Raw genomic sequence first — 14,173 nt, forward strand, 5'->3', positions numbered from 1 at the left:
ATTTATTAAACTGAAAGTTTTCAGCAGCTTCAAAATACAAATCTCATCTCAAAATACTGCCAAAAAAATCTGGCTTCTACTTTAGGGTGTCACTTTCTTTCCACTGCTCTCAGTAAAATGATAGAATAAAAAACACACCCCACATCTTTATATGTTAAATATATAAGTGTTGAAGACACACAATAGGAATGCTGTATACTTGAAATTTTGTTTTCTCATGCATTTAAAATCACTGCTGGGTTCTTGGCTGTTGTTTGTGTTGTTTGGATTGCAGATATAAAGCTTTTTATTTAGAGGACAGACACATATTAGTATAAAGTAGTTTATTCTTAAAAATTTAATTCCACATTCATCTCTACATGAAAAAACAGAGGGATATTTGAAGTTGTATGTGTTCTTTATATTTTATTTTCTTCGTCTGGAATGAGAAAGAAATTGGTCATGATTATCAACACACCCAAGCAATGGTAGTACAATACTCTCTGCAGAGTCCTTTGATACCTTTAAAAGTAAACAGGAAATAAAATTTAATCTTAAAAGTATCCTGTTGGGGGCATGCGCTGCATTACAAAAGGGTGCATATTTTCCTTTGTACTTGTTGTAATCTATGTGAAATGTGAGAAAACAGGTAGGGATCTTGAAAGGGATTACTTGGGAGAGGCAAATAGGAAGCTCCCTGGGTGTGCGTAACAAACTGTGTCTACTCTTGTCTGGTGGTTCCATAAGTGTATTCAGTTGTAAAGATGCACAGAGTTAGTTATATACTTAAAATTTTTAAAAACTCATTTATTTATTGGAAGACAAAGAGAGAGAGAGAGAGAATGCAGGGAAAGAGAGAGAATTCTTCTATCTACTAGGGCACTTCCCAGATGGGGACAACAGCAAGAACTGAGCAAGGACTGGGGCTTATTGTTTCTCCCTGTTAATTCCTGCTAGAAAACATAGGCACCGCTTCCCCTCTGAGATCATTTCCAGGAGAGGCCCATCTTCTGCCTCTGAAATGTGGAGGCAGGGAAGGAGTTTGGTGATTCTGCTCCAAAACCCCATTGGAAGGGGATGCCCTCCTAGATGGAGCTTATTCTTATTTTTTTTTTATTTGACTGAGTTAGACAGTGAGAGAGAGAGAGACAGAAAGGTCTTCCTTCCATTGCATCACCCCACAAATGGCCACCACAGCTGGAACTACGGTGATACAGAGCCAGGAGCCAGGTGCCGCCTCCTGGTCTCCCATGCGGGTGCAGGGACCCAAGCACCTGGGCCATCCTCCACTGCCTTCCCGGGCCACAGCCGAGCTGGACTTGAAGAGCAGCAACCGGAACCAGAACCGGCGCCCATATGGGATGCCGGTGCCACAGGTGGAGGATTAGCCAAGTGAGCCATGGCGCCGGCCCTGGAGCTTATGCTTAATCATTGGCAGGTGCAGTCTTGAAGTCAGAGCCTCTACTGCCTTTGCTGTCCTTAGATTCAGTACATAGAAAAGGCACAAAAAACACATTTCAGGAACTGGTGGCATGGTGCAGACACCCCCTGGGACACATGCATCCTGTATGGGAGTGTCTGGGTTCTAGTCCTGGTTCTGCTTAGGATCCACCTTCCTGCCAGTGCCACCCTGGGAGGGAGCAGATGATTCTGAGCCCCAGGCTTCAGCCAGGCCAGGTCCCAGCTCTTACAAGCACGTCAGGAGTTGATGAGCAGGTGGAAGCGATGTCTTTTTCTCTCCTCCTCTCCCTCTCCCTCTCTCTCTTTCCTTTCTGTGTCTCTGCTTCTCAAATAAAATAAGAGTAAATAAATGGATTTTTAAAGGTACTTTTAAAGCAAAACCAATAACTGTGATCAAAGGGTTGGCACTGAGTTATTAAACAGGGAAATCATAGACTTGCTAATAAACAATATTTTAATAGTTTTGTGAATAAATTTAAAGGAAAAATTATTTGAAAGGGGAGGAATTAAGAAGACATGCTTTAACAGGGGAATACACCAATTTAAAGAAAGCTAGACAGAAGCTGATGTGGGGAGGCTTGCTGCGTTTCAAATGAGTTCAAGAGGAAAAGGCTTATATATGTAGTAGCCTTTAGAATTGTCTGGGAACGATATTCAATAAATATGATCTGAGTAAGCAAGGTTTTGTCCCAAGTAATTTGTTCAAAAGGAGAATTTTAGATAATATTTCCTTGATGTATATGGTACAGTAGCAAACAAAATATTTGAGCACGGAGATTTTAGACCACAAAAAGCCAAATTGAGTGGTATTCCATCCTCTTTCATTTTCTCAATAAGTATGCATCTGATTGAATTTAGCATACCAATCCTAAAGGAATCATCAACTAAACTCAGATCATTCTGAAGTCACAAATTTCACTTCTGCAATAATTTCTTCCACTCATGTTTAAGACCAGCTATCTCACACTGATTCCACACTAAATGCCAGAACACCTGTCTTACAAGCAGGTATGATCACGACTATTTACTTTTTCATGTTCATAGAATCAGTACATCATCACTTTAGTGATGTGCTAAGTGCAAAGATGAGTATGAAGTGAATAAATAAATATATAAATAAATAATTATATATAAAAATAATATTTTTAAAGATTTGTTTATTCATTTGAAAGTCAGAATTACAGAGAGAGGGAGAGACAGAGATATCCATCTGCTTCACTCCCCAGATATCTGCAACAGGAAAGCTGAAGCCAGGAGCCTGGAGCTTCAGCAAGGTCTACCACGTGTGTGAGAGGTGACCAGGAATGTAGACCATCTTTCACTGCTTTTCCCAGGCCATTAGCAGGGAACAGCATCAGAAGTGGAACAGCTGAGACGCAAACTGACTTTGAGTGTATCTGATGAGCTGGCTGCTGAGTATCTTACTCCAAAAGCAAACCTACCTGCTCCTACCCCCTTCACTTCAGCCCTTGTGGCCCTACTGTCAGCATCGCAAAGGAACTCAGCAACTTTGAAGCTCATTTTGACCTCCACCCTGCTACTTTTCTTGGCTTTTCTCATTCCTTGTGACCCAGTGTAAATGTTACCTCCTTCGAGTTGTCTTTTTTGAGTGTAAATTGACTACTGACTATCCCCACTAGAATACTCACACACTGTCAAAACAGAGCATGTAAGTCCCGAGCCATGGGTGCTCCTTCTTGTTCGCCATTCATATAGCACCATCACCAAAGCTGCAAATCATTCCTATATCTCTACTTTTGTGAAGCTGGTTGTTCTTAGAGTCAGAATATTTCTAGACTCTATTGTATCTTCCCTTCTCCCATCCTTCTACTACCATAAGCATTCTATTTCCAAATCTTGCAGATTCTACTTCTACTGTGTCCAGGTAGATATCTCTTCTCCATCAAGAGGTTAGTACATCAGCTTTATGTATGTGAAAATAAAGGTGGGAATGTTGAAGCATACAAGTTCCCAGGACTTTTCAACTGTTTGGGTTTATTATCATACTATGACATAAATAATAATAACCATGCTATCTCTAGGACTGTCCAATGTTCAGTTAGTAAGTGCACCCATGACTTGGGATAGATCATGAACCCAGATTATGCCTACATTAAGGCAAAAGTCTCTAAGCCCAGCAGCAAAGAGAGGAGAGAGTCTTTCTGGAAAATTCTAGCTTTGTATCAGCTCCAACCATCGCCCAACCTTACTCAAGTACCTGGCACTCTTGAACTTTCACTTTTATTTAATCCATCAATAAACTCATGATTTCTTCTGGTCATTTTTTGTCCGCATCTTTGTTTTTCTCAATATTCTTTTTAAGATAAGAAATGTTTATCAACTTAGTTTAAACTACCAGCAAATTTAAACCAAATTGCAAATCAAACTTATTTGTAATATTTTCTAACAATATTATAATTTTTTCTTAGAAATTCTCTTTTCAAGAATGTTTATTTTCTAGTTCATGTACTGAACATTTTATCTCTGACACATTGAATATGTCAGAATGAATCTTCAGCTCTGTGACTTGTGGTATGTTTTTGGTAATTCATCCCATCTTAACTGTTCTGAGGTTAGCCAATTTTGAGATGTCTCCATTTACTTCCTATTATATTAATAACTCTGTCTTTTACCTTCTTCCTCTTTGAGGCAGTAAGTCATGGCCATGATGTTAACTTTGCTCAAATGAGTGGTATCTCTAGATAAGTTCAATTAGTGTCTTAAAGGAACTGCCATTCTCAACTTATTATAAATGGCTCAATATTCTACTAGAATTTTTTTCATACTGAAATAAAGATGTGATTTCTGATAGCATGCATTTCAACTGAACTGAGTAAAAGGGAATTTTTTTAAAGTTATTGGCTGGAAAGTTCATTTCTCATTAAAAGTGAATATATCACTTTAGGTGACTTATCCAGGAAAATCTGGTGACAAAGAAAAGCAGTATTCACACTGCTGAGTAGCATTTTCAATAGGTACCAAGGAATTCAGGAAAGAGAGAGAAGTTCGTATATAATCCAGAAAAGGTAAGAAAGGCAGCCAAAATGAACTTAAAAGACAAACTAGGAAAATTCTCCTAAAATACATGTATGTTCCTTGATAGTAACCCCCCAGTCAGTTGTATTGTAGATGTATTTATGCAAATTTATTTGAGAGAGTGATTTCATATACAGCCAATGACAACTTGGCTGCAAAGAGGCACTGAGGAATGACAAATGAAACAAAAACATGTAAATTAATCCATTAATACTGAGTATCAGCCAGTGCCACAGCTCACTAGGCTAATCCTCCGCCTTGCGGCGCTGGCACACCGGGTTCTAGTCCCAGTCGGGGCGCCGGATTCTGTCCCGGTTGCCCGTCTTCCAGGCCAGCTCTCTGCTGTGGCTCGGGAAGGCAGTGGATGATGGCCCAAGTGCTTGGGCCCTGCACCCGCTTGGGAGACCGGGGGAAGCACCTGGCTCCTGGCTTCGGATCAGCATGGTGCGCCGGCCGCGGTGGCCATTGGAGGATGAACCAATGGCAAAGAAAGACCTTTCTCTCTGCTCTCTCTCTCACTGTCCACTCTGCCTGTCAAAAAAATTAAAAATACTGAGTATCTCTGGACTAGAACTGGTATATAATGACAGTTGAGGACTGCCATGGTTTCCTTTGTATGAGGGCCCCAAAGCTGTGATGGGTCATAAATGCTCTCTATTCTGTCACCATCACTGCTACAACCACTTTGCACAGTACTGAGAACAGCCTGCACAGTGGCAGTGGTTCTGCCCCAGTGAAACGTTGTTTACAAGTATTCCCAGAATCGTATCTATGAACTACATGAAATCTGCTCTTTGTATAATAAAAATATAAATTAAAAAAAGAACAAGTTTGATCTCAGGGTTCTCATTCTCTAACTACCCTTTTACACACTGATGAATTATTTGATATAGGTGTGATCCTGTATTTCTTTCTGTTTACAAACAAAAACAGAGGGGCTATCATTGTGGCATAGCAGATAAAGCCACCACCTGCGAGGCTAGCATCCCATGTGGCACTAGTTGAAGACTCAGGGCTCCACTTCTGATACAGTTCCCTGCTAATGGCCTGAGAAAGCAGTAGCAGATTGCCCAAGTCCTTGCGCCCCTGCACCCATGTGGGAGACCAGGAAAAAGCTCCTGGCTCCTGGCTTCAGGTCTGACCAAGACCTGGCCACTGTGGCCATATGGGGAGCGAACCAGTGGATGGAAGATTCTCTCTCTCTCCCCATCTCCTTCTTTCTGAAACTTTCAATTAAAAAATAATAAAAGTATAAAATTGAGCATTACAACATTTTAAAGCCATACTATAGAAAAAGTAGCAAAAGAGAATATCAAATTTAGATTTTATTTTCAAGTCTTTCTGAAAGAGTCAGCTGATAATAGGAGATACAATGGACTATCTCCTTTAGTTCAGTCTTTCTCTGTTGCCTGTTGTGTTAGTTGGGGTCTCCAGAGATACAAAACCAGTAGGACAGGAATGGAGTCATGTGACAAGGGAATAGAAATCTCACCACAGATCATCTGCAGGCTGGAGACACTGGGGTGCTGGTATCATGACTCTGTCCTGACAGCCCCCAAAATGGAGAATTTGTAGGTGTAACTCTCAGTCAGAAGCTGAAATTTTCGCCTGTATATCTGGGAAAAGGTCTGTTTGGGAAGGCCCTAGAGTCCTATAGTCAGCAAGCCTGGAGTTCTGATGTGCACAGAAGAGTGTGTGTGAGCTCTCAAGGGAAGAGACCAATTCACCTGGTGGATACCTTTTCTCAGGGCTGCCTACATGGAGGGGGTCTTCTCACTTGGTGCACTCAGACTCACCTGAGAATCTGTTCTGGAAATAGCTTCATGAACATAACACAAGCAAGTCTTTTCCAGCTTTGTGAGCATTCTTTAGGCCAGTAAGGTTGACACCTAAAATGAACCATCATTGTCACAGGGCATTGTAGGAGAGCAGAGAGGATTTGGGGGAGAACCAGGACCTGTTCAGATTTCTCACTGAGCCACTTAGAAAGCATTCAGGACTGTTTGCAGTTGCTGCCCAGTCTGACAGTCTCCATGCTGGCAGACACAATCTCTGTACACTCAGGGTGTTGCCAAATCATCAGCCTCAAGTGGAGTTGCATAAAGGAAATGCTTCCTTACTTGTTACAAGTAAGGGAGACTGTGGGAACAACTCTCCAAGGAAACCACCTCCTCGGGAGCAATTTACTAGGGCTTTTAGAGGAAGTGGTAGGGGAGGGTCAGTATGTGAAAAAAAGTGAGGGTGGATAGGAGGGTCTTTCCTGCTCAATCAACACACATCTCCATACTGAAACCAACATGCGTCTCCATACTCAAACACACATCTCTATACTCAACTATCATGCATCTACATACTCAAACCAACATGTATCTGCACACTCAAGCACACATCTCCATACTCAACCATCATGCATCTCCATACTCAAGCAATGTGTTTTTCCATACTCAAGCAACACAAATCTTCATACTTTTTCAAAACTCACACACTGCTTTCTTGCAGTTTTTATCTGTTCACTAGTGGCCTGGATCCCTCCCATACAACATAGCAAGATGAGCTTTTTCCTCTAAAATACAAGCTGTGATGGGAAAAGTGTGACAGTCTCTGCCCCTGTCCCTGTTCTCCTCTCTTGCCTAAATGCCACACTCTTGGTGACAAAGTGGCTGGTGGCTGCTGACATCCATGCCTCATGTGACTTGAGCAGAGGCCACAGGATGATGGCACTCTTCCACCACTGGGATTGGCACAAACAATGTGGTGCTATGGAGGTGATGGATACCCCTGGCCCCTCAATCTCCTTTGTGATTTTTTCTTCCCCAGGGCAGCCATGAGACAACTTAGGAGGATGAAGTAAGAGCAGGGATTGAGTCGTTTTGAATTCACACATTACTCAGATGTCACTTTCCTAGAAAACGCAGGTGACGCAGGAGGCAGATATGGCTGCATGGGTCTTGTGAGGGTTGTGCCTGGTCTGTGCCCCCTCCATTCATAGTGTGACTGTCCATCTTTATAGAATTTTTAGTCATTCTGGGTATGGTGTGATTATTCCTGCCACACATCCCTGGTGTTTGGTATCCCTGTGCTAATTGCTACAAAAGAAAACACCAGAACATCTTACAATAAAAGCACTTATCTTCATCTCCACAGAACAACAGTCAGGAATTTTTTTCAGTCACACATTGTATAAATTAGTTTTTAATTAACTTTTATTTAAGATATTCTTATTAGTTAAAATATTTAATGACATTTTATTTTGTTGTATTCATTCTTAAATTACCATCAGCTTAAATTAAAGTAATACAGAATATTCACTTACATTTATTTATAACACAGAATTTCCTCTTTAAGTCATTGAATGTATTTTCAAAATGGAATTAAAAGCATTTTACATAAATGATAGTTCTGGCAATATGCTATGTTGATACTCATATGATTAAAGTTTGATTAAAATTATATTCATTATCTTACTTAAAACTTTGCTTCTTATTGAGCTCACCTAAAGTGTGACTAATATTCTATTTCCTGACAACTATTTGGATAAACACAGGAACTCATGATATCTTTCAGACTTGAGTAGTATCAGAAGTGTAGCAGGCAGCACTCCAGGTCTCACTCTATTGCTGTCCCATTCACACTCCAAATCAGAATCCCAGATGCTTCGCAGAGTACTCAGCCTGAACTAGGCACAGCTCATAAAGTTTAAATTGGAGCGAGGCTACCCAGCGCAAGGTGAACTGTGCAGCCACTTGCTCGATTTGCAGTGCTATTTAGAACTGAGCCAGTGTAATTTATTTCTATCATTTAACAGTATCTTGGAATATTAAAGGAAATAGCCTTGAAAAGATGACTTTTATATTGTTTTTCCTAGGCATACTATATCAAAACTGGCACTGCTATTTTTTTTTTTTTTGACAGGCAGAGTTAGTGAGAGAGAGAGACAGAGAGAAAGGTCTTCCTTCTGTTGGTTCACCCCCCAAATGACCACTACAGCCAGCGCACAGCGCCAATCCAAAGCCAGGAGCCAGGTGCTTCCTCTTGGTCTCCCATGCAGGGGCAGGGCCCAAGCACTTGGGCCATTCTCCACTGTACTCCCGGGCCACAGCAGAGAGCTGGACTGGAAGAGGAGCAACCAGGACAGAATCCAGTGCCCCTACCAGGACTAGAACCAGGGGTGCTGGCGCCGCAGGCAGAGGATTAGCCTAGTGAGCCATGGCACCGGCTGGCACTTCTCTACTTTTAGGGATTTGCATGACACTTATTATGTTATATTATTATGTTTTTTAAAGATTTTTATTTATTGGCCGGCGCCGCAGTGCAATAGGCTAATCCTCCACCTAGCGGCGCCGGCACACCGGGTTCTAGTCCCGGTCGGGGCGCCAGATTCTTTCCCAGTTGCCCCTCTTCGAGGCCAGCTCTCTGCTGTAGCCCGGGGAAGGCAGTGGAGGATGGCCTAAGTGCTTGGGCCCTGCACCCCATGGAAGACATGGAGAAGCACCTGGCTCCTGCCTTCGGATCAGCGTGGTGTGCCGGCTGCAGCGTGCCACCCGTGGTGGCCATTGGAGGGTGAACCAACGGAAAAGGAAGACCTTTCTCTCTGTCTCTCTCTCTCACTGTCCACTCTGCCTGTCAAAAAAAAAAAGATTTTTATTTATTTATTTGATAGGTAGAGTTACAGACAGTGAGAGACAGAGAGAAAGGTCTTCCTTCCGTCGATTCATTCTCCAAATGGCTGCAACGACCGGAGCTACACCGATCTGAAGCCAGGAGCCAGGTGCTTCTTCCTGATCTTTCATGCGGATGCAGGGGCACAAGCACTTGGGCCATCCTCCACTGCCCTCCCAGGCCACAGCAGAGAGCTGGACTGGAAGAGGAGTAACCAGGACTAGAACCGGTGCCCGTATGGGATGCAGGCGCCACAGGTGAAGGATTAACCTAGTGCGCCATGGCACCAGCCCCATGACACTTATTATTAATCTGATAACCACATGTAACACAGACCCTTGGTATGCCAAACCAGAGCTGCCTTTTGGCTGGCAACAGTGGGTTAAGTGAGGTTTCCATTGCTTGGTCTGTGTGTGCTGTACTTTAAAAATATGGCACTGACATAGCATACTGAAAATAGAATATACTTGGATTAAATTCTCATGACTGAGCCAAGTCACTTGGTAAAGCTTCAAATTCAATGATAAGTCAAGGCCCAGTTTATCCCTTAACAGGTGGCACAATAAAAGACAGGCGGTCAAATTCATGTAGTTTTTCAGAATGCCATGCATCATTGCTGCTTCTTAGAAGTATCCTTATGGGAAAGTGGGTGTTGAAATGTGCATCGATGGGACTCACCTGGATGCAGCACAGTCTGGGAATGTGACTCCAAGAATCAGACTGTCAGTCAGCAACAGAACAGATACTGTCATCGGTACTCTGTTCAGGGGACAGACACAAAGTCATGCTCCTGAGGTCAAATAAAACTAGATCTATTTATTAAACGATGTCCACAGTACTGAACTATCACACATGTGGCTGCTGCAAGGGTCGTGATGGGAAGCCCCAGGCTCCGAGACAGACAAGATGTGCTTTTCCTTCCACTGCTTCTAGTAAAACTGAAATGATGTCACCCTGTTCTCATGCTTTCTGTCTTCTGCTTTTCAATTAAAACAGCATTCAAAAATATTCATTTATCAAAGGACAACATATTGAGATTTCCACGTGCCTGGCATTCTCTGGACTGTGACAGTTTTGCTGTCATAATTCATACAAAAAGTCATTCTGAAGACTTAATACAAGGACACAGGGAGCAAGGAGTAGGCACTCAAAAAATTACTTTCTTCCCGTCTTTTCTCCAAGACTGGCTCTCACGAGCTTTTATAATCCTGTTGTGTGTGCGAAATCCCTAGAAAGATAGGTGGGGAAGGCGTAATTGTATGAGAGGAAATTACGCACAGCATGACACAGGAGTCCTTGGGGCTGCACCGTCATCATGGCAGCTGTACATTCACTCAGTGCTTACTGAGCACTTACTTCATATTAGACATTAGAAGGTAAACAAGAAATAAAGTGGACAAACTCATAGGGATTAGACTTCAAAGACTTTGGCATCATTAGCATAAAACCAATACATGGGACTCAATGGGTGCCCAGACGCGGAGGCACTGGCCCTGCTGAGGCTCCCGCTTCGGAAGCGTGGGAGGCGGAAGAGACAGCAGGTTTTGTTGGTGTTGGCACCAACGGGTTCCTCCGGGCCATTAGAACCCAGAAGAGGAAGAGGAGGCACCGCGGCAGGGAACAAAGGGCCTGAACTCTCCTCTGAACCCCACCCTGTCCTAGAGGTAGAAGGGGGCAGGGAAGGGAAGAAGCACAGATTCCAGGGCTGAGAAGTCAACCGGGACCGGGTCCCTGAGCATGGCGGACGGGTCCTGAGCATGGGGATCTGCTGCTACCGAGGCGTCCTGGTCGGGCCCTGCCCGACTCTTAGGTCCTTGGTGCTAACGCTGCCCGGGCTGCCGCTGTGTGTGTGAGCCGGGCCCCGCTTGAGGTCCTTGGCCAGCAGGAAAAATAGCAGCCTGAGTTCCGCCACTGCCTAGTTGCCGCCTCCTCCTTTTCTCCCCCTGTCCCCTTCCCTACTCTTCTTCCTTCTTTCCCACCCCCATCCCCGACTCCTCTAGCCCCTGGCCACCCTTCCTCCTTCCTTCCCCCCCTCTGCCTTCTGCCTTTCATACTCCCTGCCTTCCTGCTTGTCCATCTCGCCTTTCACCTCCCTTGCCTTTTCCCTCCCGTTCCTCTTCTTTTCTCCTCCGAATTCTTCATTCTGTCACCTTCCACCACAACCTCTCCATCTTTCTCCCCTCTGGCAGCACAGTCCTGTCTTCCTCATCAGCATCCTCCTTCCCTCCTCTTCTGCTTTCTCTGCCCCATCCTCGCCCCCCACCCCGAGCCTCCGCCCCTTAGCCTCTGCCCCCAGCAGCTCAGTCCTGCGGTGAGAGTCTTGGAGTCCATAGCTAAGCACCAGGAGCTGAGCTGTACCCGCTGTGCCTGCCTACACATCTCCGACATGGCTCAGGGGAAAATGGAGCTGGACGTTGAGCCTGACACATGTGATGGGGGCACCCTGAGGAGATCCAGCAGTGCTCCCCTGATCCATGGGCTCAGTGACTTCTCACAGGTTTCTGAGCCTTATACTTTTAGAGCTCCGACGAATAGTACAACATTTATGAGCCATCACAGCTCCTTCATCTTTGGAATCCATCTGGAATGGAATCAAACAGCCCCTCAAAGGCCTGAACTACACGTTCCTAGTCTGTGCACGAAGTTGCTGCCTTCCTCACCTAATCGTAGTCCTAATAGCAGACTGCATCAAATCAAAAGGAAGGAAGGCCTGGGTGTTATGAACAGAGACACTGCACAGGAAAGGGAAGTACAAGCGGCAATGCAGATAAGCCAATCGTGGGGTGAGAGCTGGAGCCTGAGTGATAGCGATTTTGACAAGCAAGAGAAATTGTATTCTCCGAAGAGAACTGACTTCACTCCAGTCTCTCCAGCACCTTCACCTACCTGAGGATTTGGAAAGCAATGCTTTTCACCATCCTTACAGATGTTTGTGAGGAGCAGCGGGTTGCCACCAAGTCCTGTTCCCAGTCCAAGATGATTCTCCTGCAGGAGCCAGAGTCCAGTCAAGTGCATCAGGCCCAGTGTTCTTGGTCCTCTGAAGAGAAACGGTGAAATGGAGATGGAGAGCCAGCCCGAGAGACTCTTCCAAGGCACTACCAATATGCTGGCTCCAGATGCTGCAAAATTGTCTGATGTCAGTTCATGTTCTGATGCGTTGGATGGCAGTAGTAGCAGCAGTGGCTGTCCTCAGAGTCACTGGCTACAGGCAGCACTTCCGCAGTCTTCAGTAGCATGCACCAATTCTTGTTCTTCGTTCATCTTGATGGATGGTCTCTCACCCAAGTGACTTAACCATTTCTGATTCCGTATTTGAAACTGCTGTTTCCTACACAGAACACTGAGTGAGGAACGCAGGGAACTTTGATCCATAATGTGGATTAAAGTTTCAGATTTCCACCATTCTGGTGTTGTTATGTTTTGGCATCTCTAAAGTTCCATTTTGCAAATGTAGTGATCTTACTAATACCTGATTTTTGCTGATCTCATTTTGGATCTGGTAACTGAATCTCAAAAACTCATGTTTGATTGCTTAGAGAATATATTTTTCTTAGTGCCTCAAAGAGCACCTATTTTCAAGTCTAAACATTTGAAGAAGACACCGATGTGTATTTTCTATAATGATTCTCTTTCCCAGCAGTGATATGACAGAATTGATCAGAAATTCTCTTGCTTTAAGGATTTCTTTTTTGTTCTCTGTTGACTACATAGTTTTCAATCGCTTTGTTTCACAGTAATACACAAATTGCTTTGATGATATAATTTTTTTCCTACATCAGCTTCAAGTACATTGTTTTGTTTCCCTTTCCTGTTTGAGCTGCTTCCTTGCCATTTCTCACAGAGGTAAAGAAACACATAGCTGCTTTTCATTCCTACCTTGATTGCTTCCTTGTGTTGGAGTGTATGAAGTGAAGACTGACTTTAGTGTTGAGAATGTGCATAGACTTACAGGATGCCTGTCTTACACATCCCAGGTTCTTAGGACTTTGATGCCCCCATTGCTATTTCTCCCTGCAAATCTGTTGCACTAAGGAATATATAAAATATTGTTGATATTTCTAGGTGGTGTTATCAAGGAGAAGAAATTCCAGCCTTGATGTGTGGAGCATCTACAAATGAATGAATAATGTGATTTACACACAAACCACTGTGTACAAAATCATCCACGGAGCTATCAGTGTCTCGGGTGGTATTTTGAGGCCTCAGGTTCCTTGGGGTACAAGGCTGTGCTGGCAGGGATGTGTATCCTTAGGTAGGGTGGAAAGGGGGCTTTATGTGTGTGATTGCCACATACTGTTTCAATCGCTGCTTTTTTTCTGATTCCTTTTTGTCATTGGATTTGTTTGATTTGTTGTGTGGTGATTGGTGTTTTGGTTATTGTGTTGCCACCAGATGGAAAGCCAGTTCTTGGTATTACTGCATTTTTAGTAAAGGCAGTTTAATATCTATGAATATACTTTTATGAGCTGAAAAAGTCAATGTTGTTTTGTATTCTGCTTTTAAGAAGCTGTTTGAACTATAAATAGTATACATGCTAGTAAGTATAAATTACTAATTTTTAAAAGAAGAAATTTCTTGGACACTATGAGAAACGGTGACTTGATCAGCATAGCCCTGACTGTTAGTGAACAACTTAATACATTATCCCTCTTAGTAAAAAAAAAAAAGAAAAAAAAGAAGAAAAAATTTCTGATTGAACTCTTTAAGAAAGCTGAGTGTAGTCTATTGTCATTTGTTATTTATTAAGCTGTGTAAAGTGTGTGTTGTAATAGAATTCTTAATGTTCAGCCATCGTAGTTGGATTGCCTGTATCTAAAATGTACATTTACCTGTTAGGATAATTAATATTCCATTTTTAAATGAATGTAAGAAAATGAATACTACTGCATTTATGGCTTTGAAGGGAAAGGCCCTTGGATTTTAAAGGAAGCTGATGTGCTTTGAAGGCACTAGACTAGTAAGAGTATCTGGCTGAAAGAGAAAGCCATTCTCTTTTGATTATTACAGAGCATTGCTTAACTTGCAGTAGTTCTGTTAC

The 14,173-nt window shown here is 43.2% G+C and overlaps 1 pseudogene; it reads left to right on the forward strand.

The window, feature by feature from the left end:
• The first annotated feature begins 11,468 nt into the window (after positions 1 to 11,468).
• On the forward strand, positions 11,469 to 12,502 carry LOC149121686 (PABIR family member 2-like; annotated as a pseudogene).
• Positions 12,503 to 14,173: the final 1,671 nt, after the last annotated feature.

This window comes from Oryctolagus cuniculus, chromosome 16 (genome assembly GCF_051225735.1).
Source record: "Oryctolagus cuniculus isolate XC-2025 breed Fujian yellow rabbit chromosome 16, ASM5122573v1, whole genome shotgun sequence".
NCBI classification, from domain to species: domain Eukaryota; kingdom Metazoa; phylum Chordata; class Mammalia; order Lagomorpha; family Leporidae; genus Oryctolagus; species Oryctolagus cuniculus.